The sequence below is a fragment of the Microcebus murinus genome, chromosome 5 (assembly GCF_040939455.1).
Source record: "Microcebus murinus isolate Inina chromosome 5, M.murinus_Inina_mat1.0, whole genome shotgun sequence".
Classification (NCBI taxonomy): Eukaryota; Metazoa; Chordata; class Mammalia; order Primates; family Cheirogaleidae; genus Microcebus; species Microcebus murinus.
The window spans coordinates 17,805,474-17,820,470 of NC_134108.1; the positions used below are offsets into that span (position 1 = coordinate 17,805,474).

General features: G+C 38.3%; 1 long non-coding RNA gene across 1 annotated transcript in view; it reads right to left on the reverse strand.

The window, feature by feature from the left end:
• Window positions 1–5,745, reverse strand: part of LOC142870927 (uncharacterized) — a 40,578-nt gene extending 34,833 nt beyond the window's left edge. Inside the window, exon 1 of the long non-coding RNA XR_012919258.1 lies at window positions 5,665–5,745. This is a non-coding gene — a long non-coding RNA (uncharacterized LOC142870927). The remainder of the gene's footprint in view (window positions 1–5,664) is intronic.
• Window positions 5,746–14,997: the final 9,252 nt, after the last annotated feature.

The following is a 14,997-nucleotide window of genomic DNA, read 5'->3' on the forward strand; positions in this document are numbered from 1 at the left end:
AACTCACTTATTACCCAGGGGAGGGCACCAAGCCATTTATAAGGGATCCACCCCCTATGACCCCAATACCTCCCATCTCCAACACTGAGGATCAAATTTTGACATGAGACTCATAGTGGAAAAATATTCAAACTATATCAGTGGCCTTCGTAAGACACTGTTCCAGTGCTATGCTTTCCTAGCTGATTTTCAAGGGTAAATTTGATTACATGAGAATTTAACTTTTAATTTTTATTTTAGAACCAGGATGTAACTTGTATATAGAGTTTTGAGATGTGAGGAGGTCTCTGCCAAAAGATTGAATATTAGAATGGCTTAAGAAGAAAGCGAGGTGCTACTGAAGTCAGCGTTACCATGGATTCCCTCAGATTTACTTTCCCAGCCTTAGGAAAGGTGAGCAGATCTGCTAATATGGGAAGGAACATAACTTCTTGAGGACATAAAACTTTTTAAGTGGAGAAATTCCTTTTTCTGTCTTCCATTTAGCTCCTCATTTCTATATCCCAGATCTTGTTCAGACTTCATCTTTCAGTCCAAGTGAAGGTATTTGAATGTTAACCATGTTCTAAGCATTGGACTAAGTTCTTGTATAGTTTGACTCATTAAAAATTCATAACATGATCAAGAAGTATTATTATCCCCAATTTGCAGATGAGGAAACTGAGGCTTTGAAGTCCAGGTGATTTGCTCGGTTAATAAGTGAAGGAGCTAGGAGTGGAACACAGGTAAGTCTAGTTATATAAAGCCTGTGCTCTTTCCAGCACCTTCTGGTCTTATCAAAGTTTCTTGGGGTTGACTTGGAGTGCCCTTTGCAGGACTAGGGGAGATCATTTCTTTCCCCTCTTATATAAGAAGTTTTTCCTGAGAGTCCTTCAATGATAAGGGCGCCATCCTTTCCCCACAGCACACCCAAAAGTGGAATTAGATGGTGGAACCAGAAAGGGAGCAGTAGGCTGTTCCCTGCATTGGTGGCTCAGCTGCACTTTCCATGATATCTATTTGGACTTCAAAATTTTTGCCTTATAATTTTGGTGGCATTTAGGCAAAGCCTACATATGAAAGTGAATGGTTTAGTTTTCCTGATGGAAAGTTTAATTTAGCTCGCCAGTATGTTGCTTGTAGCTTGTTTGTAGATATAATTGTTTACTTAATGAGGATGCAGTCTTCCTTTCAGAGTACTGCCTTTAAAATGTATTTCCATAGATTTGCATAAACTCCCTGGGGATCACTATAATATGAGAAAAGAAAGAATTGCCCAGCTGTGCACTGATTTAATGGAATTATGAAGCTTTAGGGTGTGGGCTATGAAAAAGATATCTGGGGGAAATAGTCATGCAAACTGTTGGAGAAATAATCCCTTTAATGAATTTTCTCTCACTCCAATAGAATATTTTAGAAGCCAGCATCAGCTCAAGATTTTAAAGAACTCATTTTTGGAAAAGCTTGTAAAGATGCTATTCATTTCAGTAATTATTGCTTATATTTGAGAATGGATAGAGGCTCTTATTTTAAAAGAGTTTTGTTTAAAATGGAGAGAATTAACAAATGCTCTATATCTCATGCTGTCAGAACTTGAAACCAACAGCATCCTCAGACAAACATTTATAGGGGTCTCCAACCTCACTGGGGCCAGAGTTTATTAATGCTACTTTATGTCCTCACACCTCAGTCCCTGTTGGTGATGTGTAAAGATCTAAGATGATATCAGCTTACCAGGCTTAGGAAATTTACAGCCTATTTAACTTACTTTGAATCTGTCTTTAGATGGTGATGTCCCAAACAATTTACATGATTTTTATAGTCTGTGGCTGGTTCTATAGGTTGATCAGAATAACCTAATAGAAAGGGGAAGATATTATGATTCTCTTGGCCTTGAAACTTAGCAGTGTGATTTATGTCATTTTCAAGATAATACCTGAGCCTTAGCCAGCTGTCTATAAATGCCTATCTTTGGTTTAAGGAGGCTTATTCAAGAATAGGAATTGATCGATACTAATTTATATTCTGTGTTGGAAAAACAACACTGAGAGCGAGCCAATAAGTTCATCTTTGTGTATGAATACATAAATCAGTCAATAAGTATTTAGTAAAGTATAGAAAATACTCTATAGGAGATGCAGAAAAGGAAGAGATATTTTTACATGGCATTAAGGAGTGTTTAGCATTTATACCAAAGAAATAACAACAGTAATAGCTAACACATTTTGTATACATATTACGTGCCAGGATTTTTCTTTCATCGTCTCACATAAACTCCACAACAACCTCATTACTTAGGTACTCTGATTATCCTATTTTACAGATGAGAAAACAAAGCCACAGAAAGGCTACATTACTTGCCTTACAGCTAGTGTGTGTGGTAGTTGAGATCCAACCTTGACACTCTGACTCCATAGCTTATGTTCTCTTTAAAATTTAATTCTTATATTTTTTATTGTATAAAATATGCATATCATAAAATTTACCATATTAACTATTTTCAGTGTAAAGTTCAATGGCATTAAGTACATTCACATTATTATGCAGCCATCACTACCATCTAACTCCAGAATGTTGTTTGTTCATCTTTCCAAATTGAAACTCTATTATACAATAACTCCCATTTCCATCTTCCCTCCAGCCCCTGACAACCATCATTTCTACTTTCTGTCTGTATGAATTCTACTACTTGAAGTAATTCATATACGTGGAAGTATACAGCATTTGTCCTTTTGTGTTTGTCTTATTTCACTTAGCGTAATATCTCCAAGATTCATTCATTTTATAGCATTTATCAGAATTCATTCGTTTATAAGCCTGAATAACATTGTGCATTAGTACAACCTCTATAGAAAACACTATGGAGATTTCTCAAAGAACTAAAAGTACACCTACCATTTGATCCAGCAATCCTACTACTGGATATTTATTCAAAGAAAAAGAAGTCATTTTATGAAAAAGGCACCTGTACCCAAATGTTTATTGCAGCACAATTCACAATTGTAAAGATGTGGAATCAACCTAAGTGTGCATCAATTCATGACTGGATTAACAAAATGTGAGATATATACATATATGTGTGTGTGTGTGTGTGTATACACACACATACATACATACATATACACAGACCATGGAGTGTACTATTCAGACATAAAAAGAAACGAATTAATGCCTTTTGCAGCAATTTGGATGCTGCAAACTGGATACCATTATCCTAAGCAAATTATCTCAAGAATGGAAAAACAAACCACATGTACTCTCTAATAATTTGGAGCTAATTGATGGGCACATATGGGCACAGAGAGAAGTAAAAGTCATTGGAAACCAAGAATGGGGGAGAGAAAGAAGGGGAGGAGTAAAAACCTACCTGCAGGTAAAATGAATACTAATTCAGATGATAGGCACATTAATAAGCCCTAACTCAAGCATTGCAAAAGCTATCTATGTAACCTGAACATTTGCACCCCCTTAATATTTGGAATAAAAATAAAAGGCTGAATAACATTGTATGTATATACTACATTTTGCTCATTTATTCATCCATTGATGGGCCCTTGGGTTGCTTTCATTTTTGAGGTATCATGAATATTGCTGTTATGAACATGGATATCTGAACATCAGTTTGAGTCTCTACTTTCAATTTTCTTGGTTGTGTCTTAGTCTGTTTTCTGTTGCTATAAAAGAATCCCATAGACTAGGTAATGTATAAAGAAAAGAAATTTATTTCTTATGGTTTTAGAGCCTGAGGAGTTCAAAGGCATGGCATCAGCATCTGCTTAGCTTTTGTTGAGGACCCTCTTGCAGAGTTACAATATGGCAAAGGTGGAAGGATGAGAAGGGAAGCAATAGAAAACTGAGAAGCTGAGGAAGCTGAGCTTGTTTGTGTAGCAACCAACTATTGTTATAACTAATCCATTCCCTCAAGAACTAATCCAGTCTCTTGAGAAAGACATTAATCTATCTTAATGACTGAACCACCTTTTAATGGCCTCATCTCCCAACACTGTTACATTGGTAATTAAATTTTAATGTGAGTTTTGGCAGGGATAAACCACATCCACGCCATAGCAGGGTATATCCAGAAGTGGAATTGCTGTATTCTATGGTAATTCTATGTTTAATTTTCTTAAGGAACTGCCATACTGTTTTCCACAGTAGCTGTACTATTTTACAATCCTACTATTAATAGTAATGTACAAGCATTCCAACTAATTTCTCCACAGCCTGGCCAATACTTTTTTTTTTTTTAATAATTGTCGCCCTAATTGTATCTCAGTGTGGTTTTTATTTGCATTTTATTAATGATTAGTGATGCCGAGCATCTTTACATGGGCTTACTGTCCATTTGTAAATTTTTGGAGAAACATCTGGTTAAGTCCTTTTACAGGGTTGCTTTGTTGTTGAGTTTTAGAAATTCTTTATATATTCTGGGTATTTCCTTATCAGATACATCTGTAGTTCCTAAGTCCTGGGCCATGGACCGGTACTGGTCCTGTGGCTTGTTAGGAAACAGGCCACACAGCAGGAGGCAAGCAGTAGGTGAGCGAGTGAGTGAAACTTCATCTGTATTTACAGTTGCTCCCCATCACTCACATGGTGCCAAAAAGGTTATGGACCACGGATACATGATTTATAAGTATCTTCTTCCATCCCATGGGCTGCCTTTTCACTGTTGATAGTATCCTTTGATGCACAAAGGTTTTTAATTTTAATAATGTCCAATTTATCTGTTTTGTTTTTTTTTTTGCCTGTTCTCAAACTCTGTGCTCTTAACCACTACATTGTAGCATACCACCAAAATTGTGATATGCAAAATTATTTGATACCAATTGTATCTCCTTATGATATGAGGATGAAGGTCCATATTGTCAGGGAATACAATGAAGGAAGCAATGATATTTATTAGCACATTACAGATGTGCTTAGTGCATGTTACTTGATGAAAGTTTGTTTTTCCACATGAATTGAAGAAAATAATGTTGAGTGAACTGTGTGTCATCTCCCTGCTTTTTCTCATGTATTTCTTGGGCATTTATTAGGGGAAGAAAGACTTGGAGAAGGGGTATGGTCCCCAGTGGTGAATTGAGATAGAGTTGTCAATCTCTTAGCTGCAGATACATTGCCAGGATGTTTTCTGGTAGAAGTTTTATTATGTTAAAGCAAATTTAAAGAGGTAAAATCAAATCTCTCTGCAGTCTCATTCACTCCCTGCTGCTGGAATCTCACTTTCCCTCGGAGTTTAATCAAGACAGAAGTAAAAGAGAAAAATCATCCTTTTTCTTGCCTTTTCCTCTGCCTATGGCAGCACTCAACTTTGTCCTCCTGGGTATTATTGGGGCAGAGGGATGGGCAGGGAACGGAGCCCACATTGTGTTCTTTCATCTGAAAGTGTCATGTGACTCACGTTTCAGAGTTCTTTGCTTCTAATTATGTCCCCCTACTTTTTGTTTTCTCTCTGCCTTATCACTTAGCCCCTCTGGTTCTCCATTTTCAAATTTGAATTTGGAATATGTGGAAAGTAAACTTTATTTTTCTTTTTTCTCCCTGTGTTATTGTGAATTATTAATTCCATGCCTCAGACTCAGAGAGTGGGCACAGATGCTGTAACAATAACAACTGGCAAAGCAAGTAACATAGAACACCCTCCTTCCCATCCAAGTACAGAAATAAGCCTCAAATACTTACATTGCAGGCATGTGCTTGTGCTAGGCTCCTAACATTCTCTATGTTTAAGGTCGTCATAAAAGGGGTTTGCAAATATAATGGTGATGGCTTCTGAGCTGTCAGGAAGTTTGCAGTAAGAAGAGCCCTTTTGTAAGCCTCCCACGAAGCTGTCACAGCCACAGCATAAGGTGTAATAGTTTCCTCTCCTTGCAATGGCTTTAGTAATAAGGGAGATGATTGTAATGCTGCCTGATTGTGGGGTGGGGAAGGTGAAGACAGGAAAACACAAGGAGGGGCTTCTGGCCCACCTCGCTGCATTCCATGTGGTGATCTCACCCCCCATACAAGGACTATGTGGTCCAGGTATCCTATCTCCCTGTAAGCCCGGGGTCACAGTGTCCTCCTGGTTAGCTCCAGATTCCAGATGACTTCATCACCTTCCAAGGATTACTCCAGCTTGACTTCTATCCTTTTTATACAAAGGAGCAAGGAGGTCTCTGTTCCATATCACAGGCCAAGAAAAAGATTCATTTTGCAAGATAATTTTTATCCGTTGTGTTTACACTGTGTGCTAGGTGCTTACATAGTTCATGAAAATTCTCATAGCAACTCTAGGTAGATTTTATTATTTATTCCCTTTTGCTGCTGAGGACATCGACACCGGGGAGAGGTAGGGGATTTGCTCACGGTAACCACACCTGTGGCTGGCCAGGCTTGCAGTCTGAGTGGTCTTTCTCCCCTCTCTATCTCTACCTCTTCCTAGTCTTCTCTCTCTGACCTTTGGCCCCCTCCCTTTTCAAGTCTCATTGTAGATTCCAGGAAACAAAGGAAAAACAGAGTTGCTTTATATGAAACTTGTTAACTGAAATTAGAAACAATTACCACCTTTCAGAGGAGAGAGCTGCTGTTCCTTCAGCATTTTAGAACATAAGGCCGGATATAATCCGAACATTAGTGGATGGGCAGGTTCGCATGATAAAGGAATCTAGTACACACTCGGTTTGGTGTCATTGTTATCTCATCCACTGGCACAGTTGACTGAGGAGATGTTAGATGCAGTTTTCGCACTGCTTATGAACACCACTGGGTGAAAGAAATGCTGCACAGGTGGAGATAATATCATTCAGCTGCAATGAGGGCAATTTGCAAGAGGGAATTGCTCCTGTTCATGCTGAGGCCAACGGCAGGGCCTTGGGTTCTCATTTCATGGCAGAAAAGACTTCCTGACACATTTTTTCTTTCCACAGCTCAGTTGTTGGCTTATTCTCACTTGTTTTTATTGGAATAATGATTTTTTGTAATGTTGGTTTCGTGGCACAATTAGTCTTCTGCCAAATCCAGCAATCAAGGAAAATTAAAGCATTATTTATTGATTTCTAGAGAGAATAGGTTTATTGTGCCTTATTTATTCTTGAATAGGCTAATTGGATACCCAAAAAACCCTATTTGGGTTAGACAATGCCACTAATAAATATAGATTACCCAATAATTCAGAAAAAGTTATTTTCTTAAATATAGCATAAATACCACAGTTCCAATCATTTTCAGATGATGTTTACAAAACAGCAAGAAAAGACTCAAATTTGCCTGTTGAAAACTATAGTAGAGGTGTTTGGCAGTTTCTTTGGCACCATGTTTTCTTGAAAAAACTATACTCAGAAAGTATTCCCCTTAGTAGCTGTTGTCACAGTGCATTATTGGATATGAAAAGAACCATGTGCATCTCATTGGGTACCAGAAGATTGGCAAATCCTTGAACTGTGAGGTCATTGTTTTGGCTGATGAGTGGCTTCATCTTCATCATTATAAAAATAGTGAATACACAGCATTCCAAGGTGGTAGCCACTGTTCTGAGCAATTTAGCTGTGATAATTAATTTAATCCTCATGGCACCCTAGGAAGTAGAAACTATTAATATTCCCATTTTAGAGGTGAGGATGCTGAAGCACAGAGAGGTTAGGTAACTTGCCCAAGGCTCCACAGCTACCAATGGGAGAACTGGAATACATATGCAAACAGTTGGCTCTAGAGTTCATGCTCTTAACTGCTGTCCTAGATGGCAACACTGATTGAGGTCATACTGTATGCCATGCGTTATGCTAGGCACTGTGGCTGGAGAGAGAAGAATTCCTCAAGGGATTTATGGTCTAGTGCACCTAGATATAAATCTGTCTTCTTCAAATCTCAAGAGGTCATTTCCAAAGTTTCTGATGGCAGGGAAAAAATTCCTCAACTGCCAGTGGTTTGTACGGCTGTTAACAAAGAAGCGCTGCTCTTCATGAAGGCAGCATTGCAAGGTTGCCCTTAGAGTTAGAATGATGCCTTAACAACAGCTGCACCATCAGCACTTGAGTGCTTCCTCAAAGGAGGCATCGTGCTAATCCTCACATGTAGTCTCATGGAATGCTCACGACGTCACGAGCTAGCTCTTTCTCTTGAATGGGTCACTGCTCCCAGCCCAGCCCTGCATTTTTGCTTGTGGGTCCGTCTTACTGGACTCATTCTCAGGCAGCACTGCTGCCACGTGCCTCGAGCCGCAGGGAAGCAATGGACATTCCCTTGTTGATTTCATGGTTTCAGCTGTAAGACAGCTTTTCTCACATAAAACCCAGAAATCACACCCCACACTCAAGCTAGCCTGTTTTTACAAATTTTGGCCGGGGGACTGGGGGAAGTCAGCTAGTTTCCACACTCCCTTGATCCTGTTATTTTCATCATCACACTTCCTTGCATTTCCTTGTTTCAATTAGGGCTGAAAACAATGTGCCAGAATTGGGTGAGCGCCTGTCCTCTGTGGAGAAGAGGTAGCTCCTCACCTCATCCAGGAGGGCAAGAGGCTCATCCGACTTCTTCCCATTTCTTACACATTGAGGACCCTTACAAACCGGGCAGGATTTAGGAGGCTAGCTAAAATCCAAAGGAAGTATTAAAACTGAACTTCAAAAACACTGAAAGGTTTGCCTAGTGATGCCCTTCGTCAGTTTTAGCAGCGAGAACTCACAGTTAATGTTAAAATGGACAACCCTGGGCTATAAATATCCATGATTCATATTTGAATCACTAAAGATTTCATCATAACACAGTTGGTTCAGTTAGACTCTCTGTGAAATGTGGGTGAAAAGCCCTAATTCTGAGGACCACCATATCTGCAAAAATCCATCTTCAGCTGTTGCAAAATCTCTGTATCAGGATTAGATAACGTTGACAATAAAGTCTGAAGAACATATCCTTCTGTGTTCGTCTCCATGTATGTAGAATGTGTGCACACATGCAAAGGATACTCAGCAAATAGGATTGAAGGAGAGTAGATAAGTTGGGGATACTCGTAGTTTATTTTATACTTTTGTGTATTGGAATTTGAAAAAACAAATACATTTTACTTTTGAAATTTTATTAATATTTTGAAAATAAAAAAGTATGTTCTAGAGTACTCAAAAAGAAAGTTATACCTCTGTTGTTGAGAATAAAGAACAATATTCTCAGGGCATATCAGCCTTTCCCTCTCACAGGCTTAACCTTCACTTGAACAAATGTCTACATTTGCATAACCAGTTACTAAAATAATTCTCACATTAAAGCAACCATTTTTTTTTGGTGTCCTTTATTTTTAGTCCAAGATCACTTATCATCTTTAGTTGTCATCTCTCCTTTAGACGCATTTAATTGAGAAGAGTTTCTCACTTTTTTTCTCTCTCTCACTAAAGCAACCATTATTTACCTGCCATAGTACATGACAAAATAGTTTCGGAATGATTTTATAATTATACTTTTTTGATGCTGTGCTTTTGGCTGCCAAAAGTCAGACTTGCCAATCTACAGCATATTTTTGTATGTAAGCAAAGATTAAATATAGGTGATTTTTAAAAGTTTGTTGTTTTATTGTGTCATTCTTCATAAAATTATAGCTCCAGAATGGATATTATCAAAATTTGATAGGGTAATTTTCTTTTAGCATTTATCATGTTCTTTTTATGCAAATATCAGAAATGTCTGGATCACTGACAGAATCTTTTCTTTAGTCTAAGCTTTATGTTTTATCTTTTTTATTTCAATAGATTTAGGGGGTAAAAGTAGAGTTTTATTACATGGATATATTGTATAGTAGTGAAGCATGGGCTTTTAATGTACCCATCACCTGAATAGTGTACATTGTACCCAATGTAATTGTACCTAGTTATATACCAACAATTTTTTTCATTCACTCTCCTCCCCCCAGCTCCCTGAGTCTCCAGTGTCCATTATACCACTCTGTATGACCACACATGCCCATAGCTTAGCTCTCATTTACAAGCGAGGACATGCAGTGTTTGGTTTTCTGTTCCTGAGTTACTTCACTTAGGATAATGGCCTCTAGTTCCATCCAAGTTGCTGCAAAAGACATTATTTCAGTATTCTTTATGGCTGAGTAGTATTGGAAATTGTATATTCACTATATTTTCTTTATCCATTCATTAGTTGATGGGCCTTTATGTTGATTTCATATCTTTGCAATTGTGAGTTGTGCTGTGATACACATACAAGTGCAGGTGTCTTTTTGATATAACTTCTTTTCCTTTGGGTATATACCCAGTAGTGGGATTGCTTGATCGAATAGTAAGTCTACCTTTAGTTCTTTGAGGAATCTTCATATTGTTTTCCACAGAGGTTGTACTAATTTACATTCCCACCAACAGTGGATAAGTGTTCCCTTTTCACCACGTCCACACTGACATCTCCTGTTTTTTGACTTTTTAACGGTGTCCATCTTTACTGTGCTAAGGTGGTGCCTCATTGCGGTTTCAATTTGCGTTTTCCTGATGATTAGTGATGTTGAGCATTTTTCATATGTTTGTTGGCCATTTGTATTAATATCTCTTCTTTTGAAAAATGTTCATGTCCTTTGCCCACTTTTTAATGGGTTTGTTTTTTCTTCCTGATTTGTTTGAGATCCTTGCAGATTCTGAATATTAGTCCTTTGTTGGATGCATAGTTTGTGAATATTTTCTCCTATTCTGTAGGTTGTCGATTTACTCTGTTGATTATTTCTTTTCTTGTGCAGAATATTTTTAGTTTAATTAAGTCCCATTTATTTATTTTTGGTTTTGTTGCATTTGCACTGACAAAATTTCAAAGAAAAAAGTAGTCTAAAACCTTTGGAATCTTTTAATCAGATCTGTTTCTCATGATTACACAAATGCAAGAACACATGTAATTTTTTTTTTTTAAATAAAAGCAGTTGTTATCTATAAAAAGTTTCTGGTCTTCCCTGCCAATGTTTGGAGACAGCTTTAACTGGGAAGAAAGTGAAGTTTATCTTCACAGCAGCTGTTCACCTTTCTTTTCCCTTTCGTAAGTTACTATTTCTGTTTCAAGGATATTTATGCATCCATGCTCTCTTTTGGAATGTCTCTGATAACCTCATTTCCACTTAGATGATCATATCTGACAGCATGTTGTCTTGTTCCCAGGGAATATATTTTTAAGTTAAAAGATTGAATCTCTAATGGTTGAATATTGAATGTCAGGGAATAGGAGACAATCTGGGAGAAGGTCATTTCCCAATGCCTCAGAAGTAAAAACTGAATACATATTATAGTATGATTTATGTATCTTGGATCGTCCCATAAAATATGTTTTGAAAGTACTATTAGGGAAAGAATATGGGTTGGATGGATCCTCTATGTATTATATACCGGTAATAAAACATTTTGATATTCCTGTTTTCTTACATTTCATTTTTGCTGATCATTTTAAAGTTCAGATTTTAGCCTATGATGATTTAGAATTAATCTGAATTTAATTAAAAACAAGGTATCCCAAACAATATTTTATTTCAATATGTTAGCATCTAAGACATCTAAAAACTTGAAATTGCTAAAGCATCTCTCTGAAAATCAAATAGTATGAATAATAATAATAAAAATACTTATTAAGCACTTAAAGTGTGCCAAACACTGTGCTAAGTTCATTTTATGGATTTTGTTTTTTAATATTTGCAAGAATTGTCAGTGGTAGGACCTAATTCTTCCTCTTCACAAAGGAGGAAGCTGAAGCTTACAGAGAGCCCAAGCAGTTGGTTCAACTGTTAAACCAGTAACGGAATGAGAATTTGAACCTGGTTCTGTTTCCTTCCACAACCCTTCATTCCCAATCATTACACTCTATACCTAATTATCTCCCTTTCCCATCCTTATCACATGCCCACTGTGTGCCAGGCACTGACCTTAGATATTTATACACCTTTTCCTCCTCATTTAATCATGCTTAAGTGGCCTGTCCAATTTTACACAGCTTAGAAGTAGCAGACCAGGGCTCACATCCAGGGCTCATGATTTCAAATTGAGTAGTGTTTCTACCACATGAAGCTAATCTCTCAATCAGGCCAAGTATGATATAAAGTAGGGAGAGTTCTAGAGGTGTGATCTTTGGTGATAGTTCACTCAAAAAACCCTCGGCTACCTTTAAAACAAAGCCAAGTGTATAATGCACTATATTGTACTTATTGGGCAAGACGTTCATTTAAAATCATAACTAAACTTTATAGTTGCCATGCATAATGTCTAAGTTAAATGCTATCTAGTCTATATTTTGTAGTACTTTAGAAGAGATGATTTTGTTTTCAGTTACTAGAAACTGATAGAACTCACAAACTAAAACCTTCATTGATTAAGTGATTTTTCTCAAAGTTAAAGTTTAGCTGTTTAGGGGACTGTATTTTGAATAATGAATGAGGAGCAGGAAGGTTCTTGTGTAATGATAGAATGAGGGAGAAGTTGTGGTTCTATGAAAGGGAGAGAGGATTTAAGAAAGGTAATTTTTTAAACTAAGATCTTAGGTAAATATTGCTGTAGGGAGAAAATACAAATAGTATGACAGAACCAGATTGGTAACCAAGGATGTCTTGGGTGGGTCTCGTTAAGATAACACTCATTCTCAAACTGGAAGACTGATAGCAAATCCAAGTCACCAGGGCTTCACATAATTCTATCTTAAACTTTCGTTTTCTTTTTCTTCACCTTTTGCCTCCTTTGTCCTTAATTATTCACTAGCACTTCCCTAGCAGCTTCAAAAAGTACCCTCCTGTCCACCCCCATTTTTTCCCAAGCGGAAGTATGTATACCACACTGTATCCAGGCATCCTCAAACTACGGCCCGCGGGCCATATGCAGGCGTTTGTGCCCATTTGTGTTTTTACTTCAAAATAAGATATGTGCAGTGTGCATAGGAATTTGTTCATAGTTTTTTTCAAACTATAGTCCGGCCGTCCAACGATCTGAGGGACAGTGAACTGGCACCCTGTTTAAAAAGTCTGAGGACCTCTGCAGTGTATACTATACTCATGGATCTTCTCCAGCTGCTGTAGCTGAGCCTTGAGAGCTCCCAGAGTGGCGCACTTTCTTCACAGAAAGCAGGAGAGAAGGTGCCAACCTTTGCATCTGGAACACCAGATTTATGATGATTTGATTATTCAGATTAATCATATTCCATGACACACTGATTTTTTTAAATAACCACACTTCCCAATGCAGTTTAAAATGTAATAGCCATTGGATTAGTTTCCCAGGGCTCCTATAACAAAGTACCAGCAATTTATTCTCTCACAGCTCTGGAAGGCTGGAAGTTAGAAACCAATGGATTGGCAAGGCCACGCTGTCTCTGAAGGCTCTAAGGACAGATCCTTCTTTGCCATTTTTAGGTCCCGATGGTTCCTGGCAATCATTGGCATTCCTCAGCTTGGAGCTGCACCACTCTAGTCTCTGTCCCTGTCTCCACGTGGCCTTATTCCCCATGTCTGTGTGTGTCACCCCCTCTTCTTTGGAGTACACTGTCATAGGATTTGGGGCCCACCTTAATCCAGCGTGACCTCATCTTAACTACGTACATTCTGAGGTTCCGGGCAGACGTGAATTTTGGGTCACACTAATCAACCTACGTACAAAGTGTTGGTCTGTGTCAGGCATTTGCTTGCCACCCAGGACACAATGGTGAGCAAAGCCCAGTGTGGTTGCTGTCCTCATGGATATTACAGTCTAGCATGGAAACTAAGAATCCATCACATAACTGTGTTATCAAGAGTGCCAAGTACATTAAAGGACATATACTCTGTGAGAGCATGTATAGGAGGAAATTGTCTATGTTAGGAAGTTGGAAAGCCTTCTTGGAGAGTGAAGTTTGATCTGAAAGATAAATGATAAGTGGAGCAGAGAAAAGAAGGTGAAGAGAGAAGAGAAGAATGTTCCAGGCAGAGGGAATGGCAGGTGTGAGTGACCTCTGGTGAGAAGGAGCACATTCAAGAAGCCAAAATACAGCCACTGTGGCTGGTGTTTCTCACACTTGACAGCATTGAAAATCAGATTGTGCCCAAACCCTGGTCTCCAAATAGCACATACCAGAGGTCCCCAACCTTTTTGTCACCAGAGACTGGTTTCATGGAAGACAATTTTTTTCCATGGATGGGGCAGGAGGGATAGTTTGGGGATGATTCAAGTGCATTTATTGTGCAGTCAAACCTCTCTGCTAATGATAATCTGTATTTGCAGCTGCTCCCCAGCGCTAGCATCACATCCTGAGCCCCACCTCAGATGATCAGGCATTAGATTCTCATAATGAGCACAAAACCTAGATCCCTCACTTGTACAGTTTATAGTAGGGTTCATGTTCCTATGAAAATCTAATGCCACCGCTGATGTGACAGGAGGTGGAGCTCAGGCGGTGATGCCAGCAATAGGGAGCAGCTGTAAACACAGATAAAGCATCACTCGCTGGCCCACCACTCACCTCCTGTCGTGCAGCCCCGTTTCTAACAGGCAACAGACTGGTATTGGTCCCCAGCCTGGTTGTTGGGGACTGCAGCTATATACCACTAAAAGAAACCAGCTTATTTTGGCAAAATGTCTGACTCCTAGTTTGTAGTACAAATATATTAGGTATCTATCTTGTTATGCAAAAGAGTATGGAAATCAACAAAGATTACTGAGATTGTATCAGAAAGACTCAGGAACCAACTTGAAGAGGCTCCTACTGGCCAAAGATGGGACAGTTTGAGCTTCAATAGCACATCTTTGAAATAGAATGAAACATAATCCCATGTTAAAATTATGAGTACAAAATGATACTGAAAAACTCATTTTTTAAAACTTTGAAGGATGCTAGGGAACCTACTTATTAATCTAAAAAGCAGTAAATAAGAGGAAGGAATCAAGCACTTAACTTGGTTTTTCTGTGTGATCTGTCTTCAGTATAACCAGAGTTGATAAAGATTTCTATACATAGATGTATGCCAGCTAATGTATGACAAAGGAATGACAAAACACCACCATATTTTAAACTGCTCGTGAAATAATGGACCCAAGCATTGATCACTGATGGCCATTA